This window comes from Aedes albopictus, chromosome 3 (genome assembly GCF_035046485.1).
Source record: "Aedes albopictus strain Foshan chromosome 3, AalbF5, whole genome shotgun sequence".
NCBI lineage: Eukaryota > Metazoa > Arthropoda > Insecta > Diptera > Culicidae > Aedes > Aedes albopictus.
In genome coordinates, this window is record NC_085138.1 from 76,578,295 (window position 1) to 76,603,186 (window position 24,892).

Below are 24,892 nucleotides of genomic sequence, written 5' to 3' on the forward strand. Positions count from 1 at the left end.
TCCATTGTGAAGGCACTCACTCGAATGAACACAAACAGAACAACTCGCACTACTGCTTCCAAGATGGGCAAAGAGTCACAAACACTACTTTCATCGAATCAAAATAAATCCGAGAGAGGATCGAAGGATGATCTGCACAAATCTACGGACCAGCCGCTGTCCATTGATGATCTTTTCGATCGGATGAGGCTAATGATCGAAGAAGTAAATGTGAAAATTGAACAGAAGATTGACGGATTCAACAGCACATTGGTGAACGAGATAACCACTCTACGAACTGACGTGAAGGCACTGAAGGCTGATTGTGTTCAACAATTCCGAGATCTGAAGGACTCATACACGGTTACACAACGAGATGTAAATGAAAACCGGGAAGCTATTAGGAGACAGGAAAAATCCCGTGACCTGTTGCTGACTGGAGTGCCCTACACTGTCTCTGAATCAACGGATGAGTTCCTGCACAAGGTAGCACTTGCCGTTGGATACACAGATGAAAATGTTCCCTTGGTCTTCACTAAGCGGTTGGCACGAACGCCAATTGCTCCTGGAACAACACCACCAATCCTGATGCAGTTTGCCTTCAAAACATCGAGAGACGAGTTTTTCCATTGCTATCTTTCGACAAGGAATCTCAACCTACTTACTCTTGGATTTGGCGTCGATAGAAGAACTTTCTTGAATGAAAACCTCACTGATTCTGCAAGACGTGCCAAGGGTGCAGCTATCAAACTGAAGAAGGAAGGGAAGGTTTTCAGCGTGTTCACTAAGGATGGAGTCATCTTTGTCAAATCCAAGCCGGATTCCCCGGCACAACCCGTCAATTCACCGGATCAATTACAATCCTTTGGATAATGATCTTTACCTTTCCTTGTATTTTTATTTTCCTACCTTATTTTCCATGCACCCCTTCCTTCAGAATCTCCATGATTCCCTCCGTTCCTGAAAGCAGAGATGCATTTTGAACGCTCATGTTCAATGAGCGTGCCAAAAATGTTCCCTTCGAGCTCTCAAGATCATGTTCAAAATTTTGAACACATTCTTGATTACTAGATTGAACACGGAGCGGTGTTCAAATTTTGACAGGTCAAATGCGTTTGGTCTGGACTGAGAATTTGGAAGTCGGGGTTATCGATGAAAAAGGGAGATTGCAATGCTTTTTAACCCTTAATTATCGTGAGTCATACGTAAAAGAGCTGGGCTAAATATTCTCATTACGCCAGAACGGGACCAGGTCTTCGAGTCCTTTCCAATGGCGGGCTTCTCATTAGCTCGAAGGCGTCTGTCAGCACCACGACATAGTGTAGTGAAAACCTCGCGAGGATCCACGCCATTATATCGTTGAATACAAATAGATGTCCAGGCCTAACCGGGATTCGGCTGGGTTAATGAGGAAAGTTTTTTATTCATTATATCGTTTCGTAGCGCAAGTCTTCGTAGGTTGCTCCCACAGGGCCCACGCATTATAGGCCACAAATGCTCGAATAGTTGAGGACTCAAATCCATCGTGATTCGGTTCTATTGAGGAAAATATTTATCGTCGAGCAAAACGTAAGTGTCATCGGCAGCAACTAAAGTGTTTGTAGTCAATGCAATGAATACTTTTCATATAGAAAACCCTTTTGTAGAAAGTTGGGCACATGAAGACATTCACAAACGGTAATCTGTAAAGTCGTACAACTTTTGAATACATGAGACAGGCAGGGACCTGCAGGAACTAACCATTTCATTTTCATTTCTAAATTGTTTTTTTTTCACGGTTTGGCAGGGAGAATAACCAAAAGACACAGAATGACACCTACGGGTGCCTACGGCAGCAATGTGTTGCTACGTGTTGCTACTAGCTACGAAGTGCACTGTGATCAGGCACCTGAAAAGTTTGAACATGAACACGGCTCACGTGAGCACAGCTCTTGAACAGAACATGAACAGAACACGTTCAAATGCATCTCTGCGCTGAAAGTCTAAATAAAAAAAAAACCTTTCCTTATAGCTTTTCTTGTTCCTTCACTTCTTCCATTGTTTCAGATCCCTAGTTCTCCTTGATTCCTTCCTTCCTAAAAGTTTACCTAACATGGATGGACGAGAAAGCTGCTTTTGCTGCTGCTGTTCCTGCTATTGTTGTTGCTTGCTGTTGCTGTTGGGGTGGCTAACTGCTGCGGTGCCACTGAATGAGAACTTCAATCAATCCACAAATCGAATAACCACTTGTAGATGTAGATGAAAATGTATATGTATTATTTCATGAAGTTTAGTTTAGTTCATTGTTTTACCAGTTGATGCCTCTATGCTGCTGCATTAATATGCTCATTTTTGATGGCGGTTGATTTGTTCAATCCTCTTGCACGTCCAAATGAAAGTTTCTCCATAATTCCTCGTGCTGTTATGAATGCTGCTTTACTCGAGAATAAAATAAATATTTGCCACTTGAATATTCAAAGCTTATATGCTCGCCAACTTTCTAAGTTTGAAGAGTTTAAAAATGTATTTATTGGTAGCAAACTTGACTTGATTTGTTTAAGTGAAACATGGTTAACGGATAGCGTTTCGGATAACATAATTTCAATGGATGGCTACAAATTACTTCGAAACGATCGCAAATATGGCAGAGGTGGCGGATTATATGTTTATTATAAGTCCGATCTTAATTGTAAGATTATTGCTGCGTCAGATTTGTACGCTGACCCTATTCCAATGGATCGCACTGAGTATCTATTTGTAGAAGTGCGTATCAATGACGATAAGTTTCTGGTCGGAACTTTCTATTCTCCTCCCGATTCAGACTGTTCTTCCATGTTAGAAGAGAAACTTTCAGAGTTGTCTCTAAACTATACTAGCACAATACTCACTGGTGATTTCAATACTGACTTATTAAAGTTTTGTCCAAAAACTACACGTTTTAAAGATACGATAGAAAGCTTTGGTTTGGAGTGTCTTAATGAAGTACCGACCCATTTCCATTCTGACGGAAGCTCGTTGATTGATCTTCTGTTAGCAAATAGTAAGGAACTGATAGTTAAATTTAATCAAGTTTCGGCCGCTGGTTTTTCTAAACATGATATTATTTTTGCATCACTAAATTTTTCACGCTCTAATAGTAATAGCGGTCATCGCTGCTACAGAGACTATAGTCGCATTGACTATCCTCAGTTGCAATCGGCTCTGGAATCCATTGATTGGGATCAATTGTATACCATAAATAACTCCGACCTCGCATTAGATTTTTTCAACTTGCATATTTTCGAACTTTATGAAGCCTTCGTTCCGGAACGAATCTGCCGCCCTAAACGTGATGCTGTATGGTTTAATAATGAGATTCGTTTTGCGATGGTCGAAAGAGATCTTGCTTATAGTACTTGGCGTCAAATTCAAAGTGAGCATCACTTTGCTCAATTTAAACGACTTCGTAATCGCGTTACCCAGCTGATAAATAAGGCAAAACGTGATAAGTTATCATCAACGCTTTTAAGAACAAACTCTAGCAAGCAGCTCTGGAATAAATTGAAACAAATCAATATTAAATCTAATAAAAATGATAACATAGAATTTTCTCACACGGCTAACGAAATTAATGAGTTCTTCGGGGAAAACTTTACCGAAGTTACTGAATATCCGTCAATTCCACCCGCTAATGCAGACGGATTTCATTTTCGAGTCTGTGACGAATCTGATGTCGTTATTGCTCTTAGCTCGATTACTTCTAATGCCGTTGGATTAGACGGAATACCTTTAAAATTCATTAAGCTGATACTACCTAGTGTGATTACTCAGATAACCTATATTTTCAATGTAATTTTTAGGTCTTCAAATTTCCCCTCTTCCTGGAAAACAGCTAAGATAATACCAATTCGATTTGAGCAACCTCCGACCAATAAGTATACTGTGCTCGTTATCGAAAGTCTTCGAGAGGATAGCAAAGAATCAAATACAAATGTTTATAACTAGATACAAATTATTAACTCCTTACCAATCTGGATTCCGATCCGGTCACAGTACTACTACAGCACTTTTAAAAGCACATGACGATATTCACCGAGTCATTGACAAAAAAGGAGTAGCTTTACTTCTTCTAATAGATTTCTCGAAAGCTTTTGATCGGGTTTCACATTCTAAGTTGCTGAGAAAGCTGTCACAAAATTTTTACTTTTCACGTAGCGCAGTTACCTTAATTTCGTCTTACCTTAGTTGTCGCACTCAAGTTGTGAGTGCAAATGGAGAGTTATCGAACGGAATTCATATTATATCTGGTGTACCACAAGGTTCGGTTCTTGGACCTCTCTTATTCTCATTATTTATTAATGATCTTCCTACGGTGTTGGAACACTGTATGATCCATATTTTCGCCGACGACGTTCAGCTGTACATATGCTCCATGACTGATTCTTTAGAAACCGTTGCCAGGCTTATAAATATTGATTTGCGAAATGTGGTCGATTGGTCCAGCAGTAATCTCCTGCCGATCAATACTACAAAAACTAAAGTCATGTACTTCAATCGACGTGGTGGACCTCAATCATTACCAGATATTTTTGTACAAAATGATAAATTAGACTATGTTGTTAAGGCTTCTAATCTTGGTGTAGTTTTCCAGTCAAATCTAGAGTGGGACTCTCATATAAACAATCAATGCTGCAAAATTTATTCTGGTTTGCGTCATTTAAAATTAACGGGCGGTATGGTATCCAGAGCAATTAAAATTGAGCTAATAAAATCATTACTGCTTCCGCACTTTCTATATGGTATTGAGCTGATTATGAATGCTTCAAGTATAGCGTTTCGTAGACTTCGTGTGGCATTGAATTCATGTACTCGCTGGGCTTTTAATGTTTCTAGATACTCTAGTGTTTCACATTTACAACACGAAATTCTAGGATGCTCTTTTAACAATTTTATTAAATTAAGATGTTGTTTAAGTTTGTTCAAAATTTCTAAAAATGGTCCAAAATACCTTTCCGATAAATTGCTTTCGTTTCGGAGTACAGAGTCAGAAACTACACATTTCCGCAGTTTTCCTCTTCACATTATGGAGACTCTTTCTTTGTTCATGCAATTGAGTTTTGGAATCAACTTTCCGCTGATATTAAAACAATTAATTCATACGGTAGATTCCGGAACGAGTGCATCGATTGGTTCAATGAAGGAAATTAGGAACAAAACATTAGTTATTAGTTACTTAAAAGTTATGATGAATATTTTTTATTTTTCTTGTGAAAAAAACGTGGTTATTCTTCACCGAATGTAGAAATTTATAAGGAAAACACCTTACTCTACATGGATGATAATAAATCAAATAAATAAAATAAATAAAAATACTAATTTCGAAAATTTTGTATGGACAAAGTTTATAAGGGAGGGGGTGGTTTTGAAATGGCCAAAATTGAGTCTACGCAAGTTATGGACAGCGGCTTAAGGAAATACTGAAGAAATGCCAAAAGGAATACATGGGGAGATGCCTGTAGAAAAAAAAACAGAAAATACCTTGCTCCGCAGTTATGCGACTAAAAAAATCCCTACAACAATCATTGGAGGAAGCTTTTTAAACAATCCTGAAAGACAATGCTGTAGTTTGAAAAAAAAAATTGATTGATTGATTTGTCTTTATTTAAGAGACTTGAAAAAAAAATCTACACCGTGTCCAATAAGTTCTCATACAAAACAAAAATTTAAAAAATATAATTTTATTTTACATCTGTTATTCATATTTTCAAAATGAATGCATGTATTGAAAGGGCACATATTACTGATTAAATAGAGCATACGGTTTAGAACAACGATATTTTATATTTTTTTTATAAGTGTAGTGGTACACTTCGGTTTTCTGAAATCCGTTTGCTCCGGCACGCGAGAAAAATGTCCGAAAAGTTTTTCATTCTACGATAACTAAATAGAAGCTATAAGGTAAAATTTTGAGTTTTCTCGCAAGTATTGCACCAAATGGATATACTTTGGTTAAAATAATACAATTTTAGTGATGATATGGTAAGAAATTTGCAAGTAAGCTCACCTTGAGCTGATATCAAAGATAAACATCAAAAAAACGTAAATTTTGGACAAAATTTACCACAATAGAGATACAAGCATGTTTTAGAAGTGAGAATGGTGTGGATAAACAAGATAAGAAGCAGCCATGCTTCTTTAACACAACAAATCTCATTAAACAGGTACATAGACATTTTTGATTAATTTACGTTATCTTTTGTACAAAATAAAACGGCTTCGTACTTCACCACTACAGAGTCTCATATTTTTTCTCTTCTTGTGATAGTTTCTACTAGCAATACAACAACTTAAAACCATTACTCGTTAAAATGAGACAAAGACCGCCAGCTAAGAGTTGTGTGCTTAGCTGATAGTGCAGCCTGGGCACTGTTGTCCTTCTGACTTCAGCTAGATTGAGGAGATACGATCCGAGTGTCTGTTCACCAAGGAGGTGCGGCTCAAACAGCGTCTGTTCTGGCATCCAGCGGCTGAGTAAGAAACGCTGCACCACGCCCAGCTAGATCCAAGGTGGTAGCCCCATCAGCGTGGTCGTCCCAGTGTTGGTTGGGACGTTAAACAGAACTGGCACGATGGCCCTCCGGCGAGACAGGAGTGTTGGCGTAGGCCCAATAAGCCACCCGTAAAAATCCCCATTGCGAATAACATAGGAGAAAATACGACTCGATACAATCGGCAAAGACCCACGCGACGAAATAAGGACTACGATTGGAAACTTGGAACATGGAATTGCAAGTCACTAGGTTTCGTAGGATGTGACAGGATAATCTACGACGAACTACATCCCCGCAACTTCGATATCGTGGCGTTGCTGGAACTTTTTTGGACTGGACAGAAAGTGTGGAAAAGCGGGCATCGAGCAGCTACCTTCTACCAAAGCTGTGGCACCACCAATGAACTGGGAACAGGATTTATAGTGTTGGGCTAGATGCGACAACGTGTGATCGGGTGGCAGCCGATCAACGCAAGGATGTGCATGTTAAGAGTTAAAGGCCGTTTCTTCAACTACAGCATCATCAACGTCCACTGCCCACACGAAGGGAGACCTGATGGCGAGAAAGAAGCGTTCTACGCGCAGTTAGAGCAAACATACGATGGTTGCTCGCCGCGTGACGTGAAAATCGTTGTCGGCGACATGAACGCGCAGGTAGGAAGGGAGGAAATGTACAGACCGGTAATCGGGCGAAACAGCCTGCATCGAATGAAAACGGCCAGCAATGCGTAAACTTTGCAGCCTCCCGTGGTATGGTAGTCCGAAGCACCTTCTTCCCCCGCAAAGATATCCACAATGCCACCTGGATATCACCCGACCATCAAACAGAAAACCAAATCGACCACGTTCTAATCGACGGTAAATTCTTCTCGGATATAATCAATGTCCGCACATACCGCAGTGCGAATATAGATTCGGATCACTACTTAGTCGCTGTATGCATGCGCTCAAAACTTTCGACAGTTATCACCACGCGTCGAAGTCGAACGCCGCGGCTCAACATCGAGCAACTTCGTAACGTAGAAGTGGCTCAAGACTACGCGCAGCAGTTAGCAGTGGCCCTACCAACGGAAGAGCAGCTTGGCGCAGCTACACTTGAAGATGGCTGGAGGGACATCCGATCCGCCATAGGTAGTACCTCGGCTACAGCATTAGGCTTCGCGACTCCGAATCACAGAAACGACTGGTACGACGGCGAATGTGAACAGTTGAAAAACGAGAAGAATGCAGCATGGGCGAGAATGCTGCAACACCGTACGAGAGCGAATGAGGCACGTTACAAACAGGCGCGGAACAGGCAGAACTCAGTCTTCCGGATGAAGAAGCGCCAACAGGAAGAACGAGATCGCGAAGCGATGGAAGAGCTGTACCGCGCTAAGGACACACGAAAGTTCTACGAGAAGCTGAACCGCTCGCGCAGAGGCTTTGTGCCACAAGCCGACATGTGCCGAGATAATCACGGGAATATTCTCACGAGCGAGCGTGAGGTGGTCGAGATGTGGCGGCAGCATTACGATGAGCACCTCAATGGCGACGTTGCAAGTACCGAAGGTGGCGTGGTAACAGATCTAGGAGTATGTGCACAGGACGAAAGACTTCCGGCCCCTGACCTCCAAGAGATTGAGGAGGAGGTTGGCCGGTTGGAAAACAACAAAGCCGCTGGGGCAGATCAACTACCAAGCGAGCTTCTAAAATACGGTGGAGAAGCACTGGTGAGAGCACTACACTGGGTCATTACCAAGATTTGGGAGGAGGAAGTATTACCGGAGGAATGGATGGAAGGTATCGTGTGTCCCATCTACAAAAAGGGCGGCAAGTTGGATTGCGGGAACTACCGCGCGATCACACTACTGAGCGCTGCCTACAAGATACTCTCTCAAATTTTATGCCGCCGTCTATCACCGATTGCACGAGAGTTCATGGGGCAATATCAGGCTGGATTCATGGGCGAACGCGCTACAACGGACCAGATGTTCGCCATCCGCCAGGTGTTGCACTGATACGATTAATCAAGGCGACGATGGATCGAGTGATGTGCGTAGTTCGAGTATCAGGGACACTCTACGGCAAGGTGATGGTCTTTCGTGCTTGCTGTTCAACATTGCGTTAGAAGGTGTAATAAGGAGAGCGGGGATAAACACGAGTGGGACGATTTTCACGAAGTCCGTTCAGCTGCTTGGTTTCGCCGATGATATTGATATTATTGCTCGTAAATTTGAGACGATGGCGGAAACGTACATCCGACTAAAGAGTGAAGCCAGGCGAATCGGATTAGTCATTAATGTGTCGAAGACAAAGTACATGATGGCAAAGGGCTCCAGGGAGGAATCACCGCGCCCGCCACCCCGAATTCATATCGACGGTGATGAAATCGAGGCGGTTGAAGAATTCGTGTACTTGGGCTCACTGGTGACCGCCGACAACGACACCAGCAGAGAAATTCAGAGGCGCATTGTGGCAGGAAATCGTTCTTACTTTGGACTCCGCAGAACTCTACGATCGAATAAAGTTCGCTGTAACACGAAGTTAACCATCTATAAAACGCTGATTAGACCGGTCGTCCTCTATGGGCACGAAACATGGACCCTGCGTGCAGAGGACCTACGCGCCCTTGGAGTTTTCGAACGGAAGGTGTTGCGTACCATCTACGGCGGAGTGCAGATGGAAGACGGGACTTGGAGAAGGCAAATGAACCACGAGCTGCATCAGCTGCTGGGAGAACCAACCATCGTCCATCTCGCGAAAATCGGTAGGCTACGGTGGGCGGGTCACGTCATCAGGATGTCGGATAGCAACATGGCAAATGGTTCTCGAGAGTCATCCGGCCGGTACAAGAAGACGTGGAGCGCAGCGAGCTAGGTGGGTCGACCAAGTGGAGGACGATCTGCGGACCCTACTCAGAGTGCGGAACTGGAGACTAACAGCCATGGACCGAGTGGAATGGAGATGGCTACTATGTACAGCAGAGGCCACCCCGGCCTTAGCCTGATCGGTAAGGTAAGTAAAGGTGCAAGAAGGGTGGGCTACGATGGAACCCAAGACAAAACCCATGGAAACTCACCAGAACACGACAACCCTTCAGCTAAAAGTTTATTTTCAATAGTTTTTTAATGCCATCCATAAACTAGGGTAGGTAATCAAAATTTGAACCCTTTGCGGCTTTCTGAAGCAGTTCAAATTTTAAGTGATTTTTCTCCCACATGGAAATAATTTACTACGGCAAAATCATATGTACATGAAAGCCACGGGTATTAGCTTTTTGTTAAATGGTAGAAAGTTTGTATTTGCACTGAATTTCATTGAAATATTCGATTTTTCATCAACAATGATTTTAATCTTAATTTGAACCATCGTAATCATAATTTGAACCAATTTTATCTTAATTATAACTACTGGCGGCAGCAGCTCGAGCAACTCACAAAACAGCCAATTCCATGCTAAACAATTAAAAATCACATGAATCTGCTAATTCTCATACCTATTTTTCAGTTGGCAGTGGAATCTCAACTCAGAATGTTCGAATTTTTTTAGGAATTTGGAAACTAAATTTGGAATTTTTCATCCCCCAAGAGTAAACAAAGCAACCACTAGCGCAATCTACAGGCCAACACTAGAAGCTCACACCCGTTTACTAGTTCAAATTTAGATTACAAATGGTTCAACTTAAGATAACATTCTCCAAGTAAGAATCACTTAAATTTGATAATTTTATGACAAATAATGCGGTATATTATTCGGTTGGTCGATTCTACAATAAATAAGCTTTCATTTGACGTATTCACTTATTGCGTTTGATGCAATGCATGAGCTGTATGGGTGCACCGAAAATGGGCTTTCTCTGTGGGGAAATAGGTGAAATCACAGTGATTTTTCAATTGCTTATTTTCTATGGCGAAAACGCTTTTTTCAATGCTTTTAAAGCTTATGTTATCAGATTATATTACGGAAAACTGTTAAACATCTTTTTCGGGACAATATTTGTCCAAAAAGTACGTCATTTCAATGAATTTCAAAATAGTTCAAATTAAGATTACATTTTGACTAGTTCAAATTTTGATTCCTTACCCTACTTAAATTTTGTATGTAGATTGGCGTGGCTCAAAATACAACAGGTCAAAAAGTTCCCCTTTTCATTTCGTTCTATATGACGCCACGATGCTCTGGTCAAATTTTCAGCTCAATCCGTTAACATTTGGGCGGTGCTAAACTCATTTGAAGTTTGTATGTGAGTTTATATGGGAATACATCGTTTTTTTGCATTTTTCTCGTAAGGGGTACTATTTTCACTTAAATCATATAACCAAATATATGGAACTATAGTCTTATATGTGCTGAAAAACTATGCCGAAGACCGCAAAGTCATTCGGAGCTTGTAAGAAAAGATATTGCATGCAGACCATCTGGTGGTGCTTAACATTTAACATGTAAAGGAATACCCACAGACAAGCAGACGTATCACTTGGAACAAAATGCGATAAAAATCATCGTCGCGCAAACATAATCGCCCAATGCTAATTACGCTGTGGTACGCAAACCCACTGAGTAGATGGGGGTAGTGAGCAAACGTCAAACAGGAGCAAAAATGATGCGAGCGCCATGAGCGAGCGATTTGTGAACTACTGAATATTTAAATAATCCGTTAAAAAGGGAAACGGTGAGAAGTGAGTAGAGTGAGACGTCTGTTTGTCTGTGGAATAACAATAGCAATATAATCTCATTGAATGGGTACGTACTGTCTAGGCTATTGCTTTTTTCGCAAGTGTCTGATCAAGTTGCGGTCTTCGACAAAGTTTTTCGGCATATCCTAGGCTATATTTCTATAGAATCGATTACGTGGTTTAATAACAATTAGAACCCCTCAAGACAAAAATGTTAAAAATGATGTTTTCTCATATAAACTCCCATATGAACTTCAAACGAGTTTAGCACCGCCGAAATGTCAACGGATTGAGCTGAAAATTTGACTAGATTATCGTGGCGTCATATAGAACGAAATGAGAAGGGGCCCATGGAACTTTTTGACATCTGGTTTTTCCATACAAGCTTGAGCCACCATAATGTAGATACAGATCGTATTAGTTGGAACAAGATAAAAAAAACATTCAAGTAAACTGCTACCGTTAAACCGGGAATGTTGCCACAGTACTGTTTCACTAACCGCAAATTCCACTTGAACAAAAAACTTTTAAGGTTGAAGGATTCGTCATTGATATAATCGTCATCATTCAAAATTCAAAAGCAGTTTTCTCGTTCAAAACTGAAAATTTCGCAGTGAAAATGTATTCACTGTATTATGGGTGGAGAATGGAGTAGAGTGAATACATTTTCGAAGCGAAATTTTCAGTTTTGAACGAGTAAACTGCTTTTGACTTTTTAATGATGATGATTATATCAATGACGAATCCTTCAACCTTAATCAAAATAATTTCAGCTTTCCTACTCCTATGTTTCCTACATTGCATCCCAGTTCCGAGAACACAGCGGAAGAAAACTGCCCATGATCGCATAGTTGACGTAACCACCATTGACAATGTCAGCATTTACGAGCTAATATCTATCGCATGTACATAATGGTGACCAATTTCATTCAATAGAGCACAAGATCTAATCACTAGTTAGATGTCGACGTGAACTCAACTTTTCATTATTCATTGTTAAAATTTCAAAAGATGAAAAGGGCCTGTCCATAAACTACGTAGACTCGGGTGGGGGGAGGGGGGGGTTCTGGCCAAAGTCTACGCTCCATACAAATTTCGAAATTTTTGTATGAGCAAAAGTCTACGAGGGGGGAGGGGGGGTCTGAGATTACCAAAATTGAGTCTACGTAGTTTATGGACAGCGCCAAACTACAGTAGCGCTTACGTCAACTATGCGAATATGGGCAAAAAAGTTCCCACCCAAACAAACAAAAAACCTTTGCATTGCTGCATTGAATTTCTCGGATCGTCACTTCAGCGAGCTCCGCATTTTCAAGCTGACGGAACAACGACGTCGGCGACGACGACGATAACGGACGCCACCACGATGGATGCTGTGTGTTGCGCGCAAACAACAACCATTCATCCCATTTTAATTAATTCTTGTCCCCATTTGATTGAAACATGAGGGTGGCATTAAAATACAATCAATTCACCACCCGACCACCGTTATTTATCGGGAACGTTTAGTAGCGCGCAGCGCAGCAGTACACAACCAACCCCGCCAATTGGTAATGGTTTTGGTTATGTTGATTCATGGATTGCATATGCTGCGTAGTCTCTTTGTCGCTCAAACCTCCAAATGCCTTATGTTGCCCCTAGAAACGGTTATTGTTGAGCAACGATCGAACGGATGGCATCAAATTAACAACAGAGTGTCGAAAGGAGGGGACGCCGCCAGTCGTTGTTTTGCGCCGCCGTTGTCGGTCGTTGACGCGAAAGAAAATTAAAAAGTTTAATTTTTTAATTAAAACATGTTTTTCTTGGAATGCATTTCACTCGGCTGGTGAAGCCGAGAATAAGCGAAGTTGGGTTGGATGGGGTTTTCTGGTTTGTAAAATGAAATTGACGATAGTTATGGACAGGCCCGGATTAAGGATTGTGGGGGCCCGGGGCCGGAGCGGATGTGGAGGCCCCTCAGAGGTACAAAGGCGATTAGCAAAAAAAATTGTCTTTGTTTTTACCCTTCTTACACCCATAAGAAGGGTATAAATACCGCTCGAAAAACCGACTTTCGATCCGAGGCCCGCAGGGCCGAGTCTCATATACCAATCAACTCAGCTCGACGAACTGAGCAAATGTCTGTGTGTGTATGTATGCGTGTGTGTGTGTATGTGTGTGTATGTGTGTGTATGTGTATGTGTGTATGTGTGTGTGTATGTGTGTGTGTGTGTGTGTGTGTGTGTGTGTGTGTGTGTTACAAAAAAAAGTCACGCACGTTTCTCAGCCGTCTGATATCCGATTTGCATTCTCTTAGTTGCAAATGAAAGCTACAACTTCCTAGTAGAACCCTATTGAATTTTATTTCGATCTGACATTTGGTTACCGAGATATCTTTCGAAAAGTACTTTGAAGTAATATAGGTTAGCTTTTTGAGAGATTTTTGACATTTAGCATATTGATGAATATCTCAGCCATCTGTCAACCGATTTGAGTTCTCTTGGCAGCAAATGAAAGCTACAACATCCTAGTAGAACGCTCTGAAATTTTATTTCGATTGGACATTTGGTTACTGAGATATCTTTCGAAGAGTACTTAGGAGTTATACAACTAAACTTTTTGAGATTTTTAACAAAGTGTATCATACTAAATATCTCAGCCGTGTGTCAATCAATTTAGGTTCTCTTGGCACCAAATGAAAGCTACAGGGGATATACAAAATGATCGGGACAGGCAAAATTTTCACTTGTCAAATGTGTTCTAGAGTTCATTATATAAGTCATGTATAGTCAAAATTTCATTGCAATCGGTTCATTAAATCCGGAGATATAATAGCTCAAAGTTGACTATCTGATAATTTTACCTTTTCCAAAAATCTTTATAACTTCGTGGAGAATGGCCCGATCTTTCTCAAATTTGAACCACTGATACACAACTAGTTGATGAACTTACAATAAAAATTTGAGAAAATTTGATGCACTTTTCGAAAAGTTACAGCTAGTTGAACATTTTTTGAAAAGTGAAAATTTTGCCTGTCCCGATCATTTTGTCTATCCCCTGTACAACATCCTAGTAGATTGCCCAGAAATTTTATTAGGATTGGACATTTGGTTACAGAGATATCTTTCGAAGAGTACTTAGGATTTATACAACTAAACTTTTTGAGATTTTTGACCAAGTGTATCATAATAAACATCTCAGCCGTCTGTCAACCGATTTGGGTTCTCTTAGCACCAAATGAAAGTTACAGTATCCTTGTAAAAGGCCCTGAAATTTTATTTTGATTGGACATTTGGTTACTGAGATATTTTTCAAAGAGTATTTCAATAAATTCCTTTTTTTATTATTATATTCGCTTGTTATCTTGCATGAGCTTTTGACCAGTCTATGGGAAATTATTGTTCAATAAATAATGCTGACCTCATATAAAGTGTATACTAGCAGGTTATTGTTTTCAATAAAATTATAAATAACAAATTACAAATAAACAGGAATACTATGAAAACTAACAATACGTTAAATGAAAGTTTTGAATTTATATATCGTGGGAAAATTGCAAGAACCGGACAGCCAAAATAACTAGCTAATGCCAAAACTGTTTAACTTAGTAGATATATCGTTTTTGTCCTTTCTACACCGTAGCCATGAATACCAAGTACTTCGGAGCTAATTTATTCGACTGATTCAGAGATATTAGACAAAGTGTATGTCGCTGATTTTCTTATCCATTTGTTAATCGATTCAAGATCTTTTGGCAGTTAACAAAAGATACAATATTCCAGAATATGTAAGCTATTTTTTTTTAATTTCACACAAGATTCTAGAAGGTGTCTGGCATTTCTGGTAGTTTAGTCCATGGTCCATGATGCTATTTTGGAAACCAATCCACTAGATGCCAAATCCACAATATTTTCTAGAACTTTTGGTCCATCACACAAAATAAATATTTTAAATACAAATAATACAACAATAGTTTTAATAAGTGTAAGAAGGGTTCTGTTCACCATAGGTGGATTAAATCGGATTTTTACATCATTTGAGCAAAAAGGTAAAATAAAGTTAATGCTTTTCAAGCAAAACGGTGTTTGTGGGGGGCCCTAAAATGTGGGGGCCCGGGGCCCTGATCCCCCGCCCAACCCCCCCCCCCCCCCCCCTTAGATCCGGCCCTGGCTATGGATTTTTGGTTTGGTAGTGAAAACCAATACGAGTTTATTTTAAAAATTTGAGCCGACAACATTTAGAAGTAAGAGCGATACAAGAAATAAATTATTATTTGTTTGCATAGAAACTATTCCTCACAATTGATTTAAGTGGATTGGCTCTCAAACCGGTCAGAAAGGTATAACAAAAACATAACATAATTATATCTACGGTTGATAGCTATATCAAGGTTTGTTATATTTAGATATCTTTGATGGAATCGGTCTGAAAATAACATTGTATTACATATATCATAATTATAACATTGTCAGTTACAATACATTAAAATGTAAGTTGATCATCTTTATATCAACATAATAACAAACTCAGTTACAGAGTTAAATGTATGTATGTACAATGAACAACAAATTTATATATTTAGGAAGTGTTTAGTGAGTAATTTTACCGCTGCATGGAGCTATTGTGCTTGGAAAATACACAATTGTTGAGCAAATTTGTAAAGAAAACACTCTCAAATGGTGGAAAGTATCCGGGGTCAAATAGATCACCTTCACAGATAACATTTGTAGCAATTTTAATATTGGCAAAAGAATTTCTGCAAGACCAGTACCGAGTGCATCTCTATGAAACTACGTGACAGAAATTTATACTACAAATTTAAACTTAAGGATAAATAACTACAATTTCTGCTCCGTCACTAACAGATGTCGTTACCAGGGCTGGTAGCGATCAGGTGGCAAAATAATAGTGACTTTAGTGACCAAAATTAGCCAAAAAGTGACCAAATAGTGACTGAATAGTGACCTCAAAATTAATAGAAAATTGAGTTTCTATGTTGAACTTTCGATCAATTAACGTATTCCCAAGAAAACCAATGCCTAACTTTAAACTTCCAGAGTTTGTGCTCATGAATACTTTATTGTTTAATCTATTTTGTTTTGGAAAGTGTTCAATTAAGGAAGCATTAACTATATTTTTTGCTATTTTCGAAAGTTTTGATAACTGATTGTTGGTGACAATAAAAAATATCAACTTATCGTACTTTATCACGCAAGAAAATATGGGTTTTAATTTTTTGCACGTTTGCAAACATTGGGAACTCTTTAAGTTCAATACTGTTTCTTGTTTCTGTTTCTTCATAAAACTAATTGTGCAGTTGTCCAAATTTCACTTTAGCCATACTATCTATAGTGTTATTTGGACAATTCAACAATTTGTTCTAGGATTATGATCTCTTGATATTATCAGTGAGCGAAATTTGGACCCGCGTGAAATTAGGGCACCCCACTGTACTGATGAATATAATATGCAAGGATGTTTTCGATCATCTGGCAATCATTTGACTCATTTGTCTATATCTGAGTTCAGAAGCCTTATATTGTTGAGAAGTCAGAGAGAAGTCTCCAATCTTTGTGTTTTGGTATCCGACGGGAAGGAGGCAATCCTCACAACTGTGGTCTATGGCTGTCCTACCTACGAAATTTGTGCGACTTGATTAATGCTTATTTCTACTTTTTCAGTGGTAACCAGGTAAATGATTAAACCATGACAATTTCTTGCACGCTTTTTCGCCAAGGAAAGCATCCCATTAAACCCTATCCAATTTCCAAATCCAGATATCTATGAAGTGGGCCAAGTTCTTGGACATATTCTGAGTAGATATCTAATCAACATTTCCTCCCCATCCTCGCTGATCGTAAGGACCTGGCCAGGTGTCGAGAGTTCGTTAAATGAAAGGTTTGTCAAGTCCCAGGCAACTTTTCTGGCGCATTAAACTTCTCTATCGACAGCCACCCCAGGATGTGTACGGTCGGCTATGCTATGCTATGCTATGCTATCTGAGTTCAGAAGCCTTATATTGAAATGAGGTGTTCGGCAAACTTGTAGATAAGTGTTTTTCCTTCAATTATCACCAAGCACGCCATATCCTTACTCTTATATTTACGGCATAAAAGTGTTAGTATGAGTAGGCGTTACCGTGGGGTGCCCTTATTTCGCGCGGGTCCAAATTTCGCTCACTGATAATATTTAGAGAACATAATCATAGAACTAATCGTTGCATTGTCCAAATTTTACTTTAGATAGTATAGTTGAAGTGAAATTGGGACAATTGCACAATTGTTTTTATAATTTTGATGTCTAAATATGATCAGTGAGCGAAATTTGGACCCGCGCGAAATTACGGCACCCCACGGTATTTTCAAGGAATTTTATTTTACACCGAAATATCATAAATTGTGCCAATTATTTAAAGCGCACACCTGGGTGAATCAGTTGTTAATTTGATTTTACTGTGGACGAATTCTAACGCACACGTTCTTACAATAAATCGCACCACCTAATGCAAAGATATAGGATGATATAATTAAACTGAAATTTTTAATGAAAATACTTAAGGAATGTTATTTTTGAAAAAGTATAATATTTCAGAAATTCATCTATGATCATAGCCACACATTCATTTTTACTTCTTCGGAATACGAGAAAACTGTAGCTATAATTCGCATTAACCCTCCTTTAGGTAATTTCCGATCCAAACCGTATACTACGTCAGCGAGCTGCTTCCAACGTTATGAAGGTTAAAATAGACAAGAATAATAATAGTGTAATAAGCAGCGCAGCCGAAATTTTTTTTTAAGGATGAGGTTTCTGAGGAAAATTTGTCCATTAATTTTGACACTAAATGTTTTTCAATGTAGTCAGATTAACGAAAATAGTGACTTTAGTGACCAATTTACTGAAAAAAGTGACTTTAGTGACTTTTTCATGCAAATAGTGACTTTTTAGTGACCGACTCAAAAATAGTGACCAAATCACTAAAAAGTGACTCGCTACCAGGCCTGCGTTACTAATCGAACGGATCGCCATCTGTTTGAACAGTTTTATTGTGGTCATAATGAAAGCCAGAAGGATTACATATTGGAGAGTTTTGTTTACTCTTAAAAACTGGTCTTATAGATAGCTTCAAATATACTATAAAACCTTTCATCAATGGTTTTCATGTAGTCATAAAACTGTGAGTTTCGATTAAATATTGCTGTAATAAAACCCTAAAAAAACCAAATTAATCCACCTAGCGGTGATAGTGCCTTTCTCGTCGAATATGCTCACACGATCTTTCCGTTAATGTAAGCCAAAGTGTTCTGAATCCTGATAAATACTTTATAAGAAAAGCAAGCATTTTATCAAAGCCATCATTGAATTGACTTAAAACTTATTGATGGCACATAGTTCGACGATATGTTTAACGTATAAGCGATCAATATCAAGACGATACTAACAAGCCAAGATATAACTTTTTACACAATCACAGATCACTTTGCGATCTTCGCCAATGATTTTTTCTGCACACTTTAGGCTATATTTTATTATTACATCAAAGGTTAAAAAATTCATGTAAAATTTGACAAAAATTCAAGCATGTGAAATTTTTCATGTAAACTTCAACCACTTACAAAGCGCGAAGGCGCAACCAGTCCATTAAAATTTTACTCAGTAAAAGGGGATGAAAAAACGTTTGTTCGGGGTTTATGCGATTAAATTCAAATTTTCCCATACAACGTTGACTCATCCTACTGTATATTATCGTCGCATCACCAAATCGAAGTCGCGACTCGCGATACATGCGAAGTTGCAGATGCGAAATTAATTTGAACCGATTATTGGCATTGCGCATCATTGAGCTAATTAAGAGCTACAATATGCACTCATCCGAATCGAGTTGCGACACTTAAAAGTAAGTAAAAACTCAATTTTCGCGTCCCAGGTCACTTCGAATTTCAACAAAAAGCATAATATTTACTCCTCAGGAATCTGAAATTGTGTGATTTGATGAGCACAGCACAGATAAACAGACATATCACTTGCAACAAATTGCGATCCGCTAGCTAGACGGCGGTAGTGAATACACGTCAAACAGGAGCACAAACGATGCGTGCAGTGTAAGCGTTTAATTGGCAAACTGATATATATTTGAATCAACCGTTGAAAACAACAACGATATGTAATGAGTATAGTATGTTTGTATGTGGGTTTAATTTGTCAAATTTTGTTTCTCTTATACATATTTATAGTTTGTATTGATTTTGTTCACCGGTAGTCTCTAATGTGGTGTGAGTCTATTCTATAGCTAACCGTTCCTCAGGTTAGGCATGGTACACAAATTACGTAACGCTAAAATCGGCGATTTCAGACTCCCCCCCTCCCCCTTGTAACGCTTTTTGTATGAAAACCAAAAATATTTTGTGTGGCTCGTAACGCTAAGCCAGACTCCCCCCCTCCCCCTATAGCGTTACGTAATTTGTGTACGATGCCTTATTAACCTTCCGTAACTCGCGCGGTGGACTACCTGCGTCAGCACCACGCTAATGCTGAGTACAAAAGCGGGATTTTTTCAACGTGTTGTACAAAATACAACAGCGTGATCGTTCGAGGGTTAAAAAAGTCGTGGTTTGATGTGTCGCACGGTACATTTGATTAATTTCGGTGGGACACCCGAAACTGATTCCGGGGCACTACCGAGTGTCTCAAGTATAGTCTGAGACCATTTCATTGCTAATGTTTATTAGGTTACTTAAAAAAACACGATTTCACGTATCGCATGCATGGGTAAGGATCACTTTTACGTTTGACCACTTCCAGTGGGACACCCAGAACCGGTTTCGGGACACTACTGGTTGTCTAAAATATGGTCTTACGAATCGATCATAGTGTTATCGAAAAAGCTGCTATTTGATGTACTGTCAAACCCCCCGTATTAATCACTTTTTAATATGACTCTTTTTAATTCGTACCTCGCTCATTCGACATTTGTCGAATTAAAAAAATGATCAAATGTCACAGTGATATAGCGGTCTTCGAAGGAATAGTTCACAAATTATGTTTATAGAAGAAGCGTTGTTCGATTATTATAGTTTCACCGATTGCTCTGAAATTTTGTACAGTTCATATGGGACCAAACTGGAATCCAAAAATACGACTGGAGCGAGGATTTATTTTTTTCATACAAGCGTGTCCCATGCACGAATGATCCGATATTGTGCTGTTACTCACACCCGAAGCGGCTCCTCGTGCAGCTGCTACTTCCGGAAGTTCAAATTTTGTGCTATCCGACACCCGATCCATTTAGTAATCAACCACAGTGAACTTCGGAAGCCAACAATCATAAAATAAACAAGCTTTCAATTCATACTACCACAATATCTGTAGGCTTTGTGTTCAAAAACGAATCCGAAAATCTGAACAAAAACTAAAATAGAGTTAGTTTGTCGAATTAAAAGTTTACCCCGGTAATTTGACAGCAATCATTGTCGAATCAGCGTAGTTTTATGGTACCACACGTATGGGTTTGGTTCAATTTCTCATTATACCACTTCCGGCAGGACACCCAGAACCAGTTCCAGGATTGTACCGATTGTGCCTGATGTGGTCTCAGACTAGTTCCATGCCAATTGTGAATCTTCTTCTTCTTCTTCTTTATGGCACGACGACCCCACTGGGACTTGGCCTGCCTCTTTAGTTATTAATTGAAGGGCTTTCTTTGCCTGCCATTGCATGAATTTTTATATTGTGAGGCAAGTACAATGACACACTATGCCCAGGAAGTCGAGAAAACTTTCCAGACCGGAACAGGAATCGAACCCGCCGTCTCCGGATTAGCGATCCTTAACCACTAGGCTAACCGGAGACCTCAATTGCGAATCAGTTTTCCTAAAAAGTCGCGAATTGTTGTACCGTATGCATTAGTGTGGTTCCTAGGGGCGGGACAGCGTCTAATACCGACTCTAATTGCCTAATAAATATTAATGTCCTAATCTTCACCGTCAGCCGACTCATTTTTTGGATAGTATGTCATGACTTTTCATTCATCAATTAACTGTCAAGAAGGCGTGAGTACAAGTACGATATGTCTGCGACTTTTCTATAATTTGTTCGATTCAGTTCTTTAATTTCACTTCATTATTTTAGCTGCGGAGGATAATCTGAGCTCCAACATAGATCATCGAGGATGTAGCTATTGAAAGCTCATGTCTGTGAATGAAATGACTTATTTAAATTACTCGAAGAAAAACTTCTACTGCTGTTGGTTGCAAAACTTCGATGTCAAATCAATATAAACTCATCAATATAAAAAAACTGGATTGTGAAACTGACTTTATCATTCACGCTTCCCTTGAACGTACGACGGAGCGTTTTTATTTGCTCATAAAGCTGTTTAGTTTAATATCCCTGAGGCGTTTTTGAACTATAATACCTCTACAGATTCTAGTCAATAGTAGAACGCTAAGCTAATCAAACATCTAATAATTTCCGGTGGTGTGATCTCCACATTGGAGCGATCTCAGTATTGTATGAGATCTACAGTTAGAACACTCAGGACAAGTAAGACAACTACCTAAACTTTTTAGTGATGTGAGTACGTACAGACAATATCACTGCAGTTCACAGTTGTCCACCACCTCAAGCACGATAAAAGAGAAATATTCTGCTGATATCACTAGTTTACAGCATTTTTGAACTCGGTAAGCTAATGATCATTTTTGGTGTAGAATCATGCCCTGAATTCGAAAACGCGAAGGAAAAAAATTACAGTAGAGCGGAAAATTTTTCGACTTCCCATACAACGTTGATGATTTGAAATCGATTTTTGTTCTATTTTTAAGCAAAGTTGCTCACTTCAAACATCTCATTCTTCGTAATCAATGCTCCGATTGAGCTGAAATTTTTACTGTAACTCGCCTACATATGATATGTCAAATAAACGTCGAGAAAGAATTTTTAAGTTGGTTTTCTCTTATTGAAAAAAATACATTTCTCCAAAAAATTTTGGGAATTTTGCTAAAATTTAAGAAGATCGTCCCCAAAAATCGCCAATATCTTAAATTTCATCAATCTGACGCAAAACCTGTATTCAGATGATCGAATGGTATTGTATTCAGCTTTTAATTTATGGAAAAAGATTTAAAATTGGTTGAACAAAACGCAATATATTTGAATTTTAGTAAATTACATATTTTGAAAAGTTACAAAACTCGATATTGAGGTAAAACTCAAAAACTGTTCTACTTTAATTTTTTTGAAGGTCGGTTTCGAAATCAGCACTAAATTGTGCTTCAAAAATTTTGGTCGTTGACAGAAGTTCACGACTTTCGTTTTATTTTGTAAACTTGTGTATTGTTTCTCTGGCGTAGGAGTATTTATTCATTCAGCATTAATTCAATGAAAACGCCACGGTCATATTTTGGATTGTTTTCTTTTTGTTGATTTGATTTTGAATACCATTCAGAACAATAGACATGGCTTACTTTGTTTAAATTGGGTTAGGATCTGAGATTAATGTTTCCTAATACTGCTAATATCGCTAATTAGTATTAGAGTTGTCCCGCCCCTAGTGTGGTTCATTTTTGCATTTCGTCAGTTCCGGCGAGACACTCAAAACACATTCCGGAATACTACTGGTAGTCTTAAATGTGACCTATTTTCTTGCTGACCGTTTTTCGCGTTATCGAAGAAGCCATTATTTAATGTGATGCGTGCGTGCATTTGGTTTCGTTCTACATTTGACCACTTCCGGCGGGCCACCTGGAACCGGTTTCGGCTCACTAATAGTATTAAAAGTAATTTTATGTGTCACATTAATGGTTTTGGTTCTCCTTTACATTTGACCACTTCCGGCGGAACACCCGTAGTCGGTTGCGGAACAGTATCGGTTGTCCCAAATATTGTCGGAAACTTTTTTTTTGCTAAATCAAGGATTTGATGTGTCGCATGCATAGGTTTGGTTCACTTCAATATTTGGTTGCTTTCGGCGGGGCACCCGGAATCGATTCCGGAACAGTACCAGTAGTTTCTGATGTTGCCTGAGCCAATTTTCTTGCTAACCGTTCATCAGGTTATCCAAAAAGCCGCGATTTGATGTGTTGCATGTACGGGTTTGGTTCAATTTCTTATTTGGCCATTTCCGGCGGGACACCCGGTACTGGTTTTGAATTACTACTGGTTCAGATATGTTCTGAGAATATTTTCCTGCTTACTGTTCACAAGGATATCGAAAAAGACGCGGTTTGATATGTCGGATGCATGTATTTAGTTCATTTTTATATTTGGCCACTTCCGGCGGAACACCTGAAACCGGTTCCGGATCACTACTGGTTCCGATATGTTTTGAGAATATTTTCCTGCTTACTGTTCATCAGGGTATCAAAAAAGCCACTATTTGATACGTCGCATGCATAGGTTTGGGTAATTTTTATACTTGGCCACATCCGACGGGACACTGGAACCGGTTCCGAAACACAAACGGTTCAGATATGGTCTGAGACTATTGTCTTGCTTACCGTTCATCTGTTTTTTTTTAAAAGCCACGGTTTGATATGTCGCATGCATGGGTTTAGTTCGCTTTTATGTTTGGCCACTTCCAGCGGGGCACTCGGAGCCGGTTCCGGGACACTACCGGTTCAGATATGGTGTGAGACCATATTCCTGCTTACCATTCATCAAGTTATCGAAAATGCCGTAGTTTGATGTGTCGCATGCATGGGTTAGAAGCGTTTTCATATCCGGCCCCTTCCTGGGGTACCGGTCCGGAACACCTAAATGGCCATAACTCCGGAACGGTTGGACCGATCCGAACCATTTTCAATAGGAAACAATGGGACCAGATTCCGCGTCGAATGAACCGTCGGTCATTAAAATCGGTTGAGGTTTACTGCCAAAAAGTGATGTGAGTTTTTTGTACACATACACACATACACACATACACACATACATACACACACACATACACACACACATACACACACACAGACATCACCTCGATTCGTCGAGCTGAGTTGATTGGTATATGTGACTCGACCATCCGGGCCTCCTATCAAAAAGTCATTTTTGGAGTGAACATATAGCCTTTCCAGTACACAGTGTACGAGAAAGGCAACAAACATAACCAATAAGGCATGGAATTGTTACTTGGTAGGTGTTACTAGGTAGATCGTGATCTGGTGGGCATCGGACGTGACGGAGAGTTGTCACAAACAGAGTATTGTGGCGTATTGTTGATTATGTGTTAGCCTAATTGTCATCTGCAACTAAATGTATGTACACTGAAAAACAAGATAACCCAAATTTGAGTATTTTTAAACTCACTTTTGAGTTCTTCTTTGTATCCTCTGTCATTCGCTCTCCTTATTGTTGTCATAGAGTGAATAGCATAACAACCCAACTTTGAGAGTTCGATGCGGGAAGCCAAAATTGAGTAAGTGACATAGTACCGAAAGTTGAGTAATTTTAACTGACTGTTGAGTAAAAAGACTCTAGGTACTTTGGCCTAGATGCAAACTACCTACCTCAACATCGACTCCATCAACTCAAAATTGGCTTCCCGTACGCAACCTCGAAGTTGGATGGAATGAACTCACATTTGTGTACTTTCGTTTCTCCGTGTACGTAAAAAGAGATCTGCAGATCACGGAGAAAACGAGAAACCTAAAAATAGGTATTTTTGAACTCAAAGTTGTGTAAACACGACGAACTGAATAATCAGGTGAATTTCGAACTAACCACTAAGTAAATTTTACTCATCATTTGAATTGTTAAACGGGAACTCCAACTT

The 24,892-nt window shown here is 39.4% G+C and overlaps 1 protein-coding gene across 7 annotated transcripts in view; it reads right to left on the reverse strand.

The window, feature by feature from the left end:
- Positions 1–24,892, reverse strand: part of LOC109399758 (FMRFamide receptor) — a 728,822-nt gene that overhangs the window by 644,337 nt on the left and 59,593 nt on the right. The gene's annotated exons all lie outside the window — the stretch shown is intronic.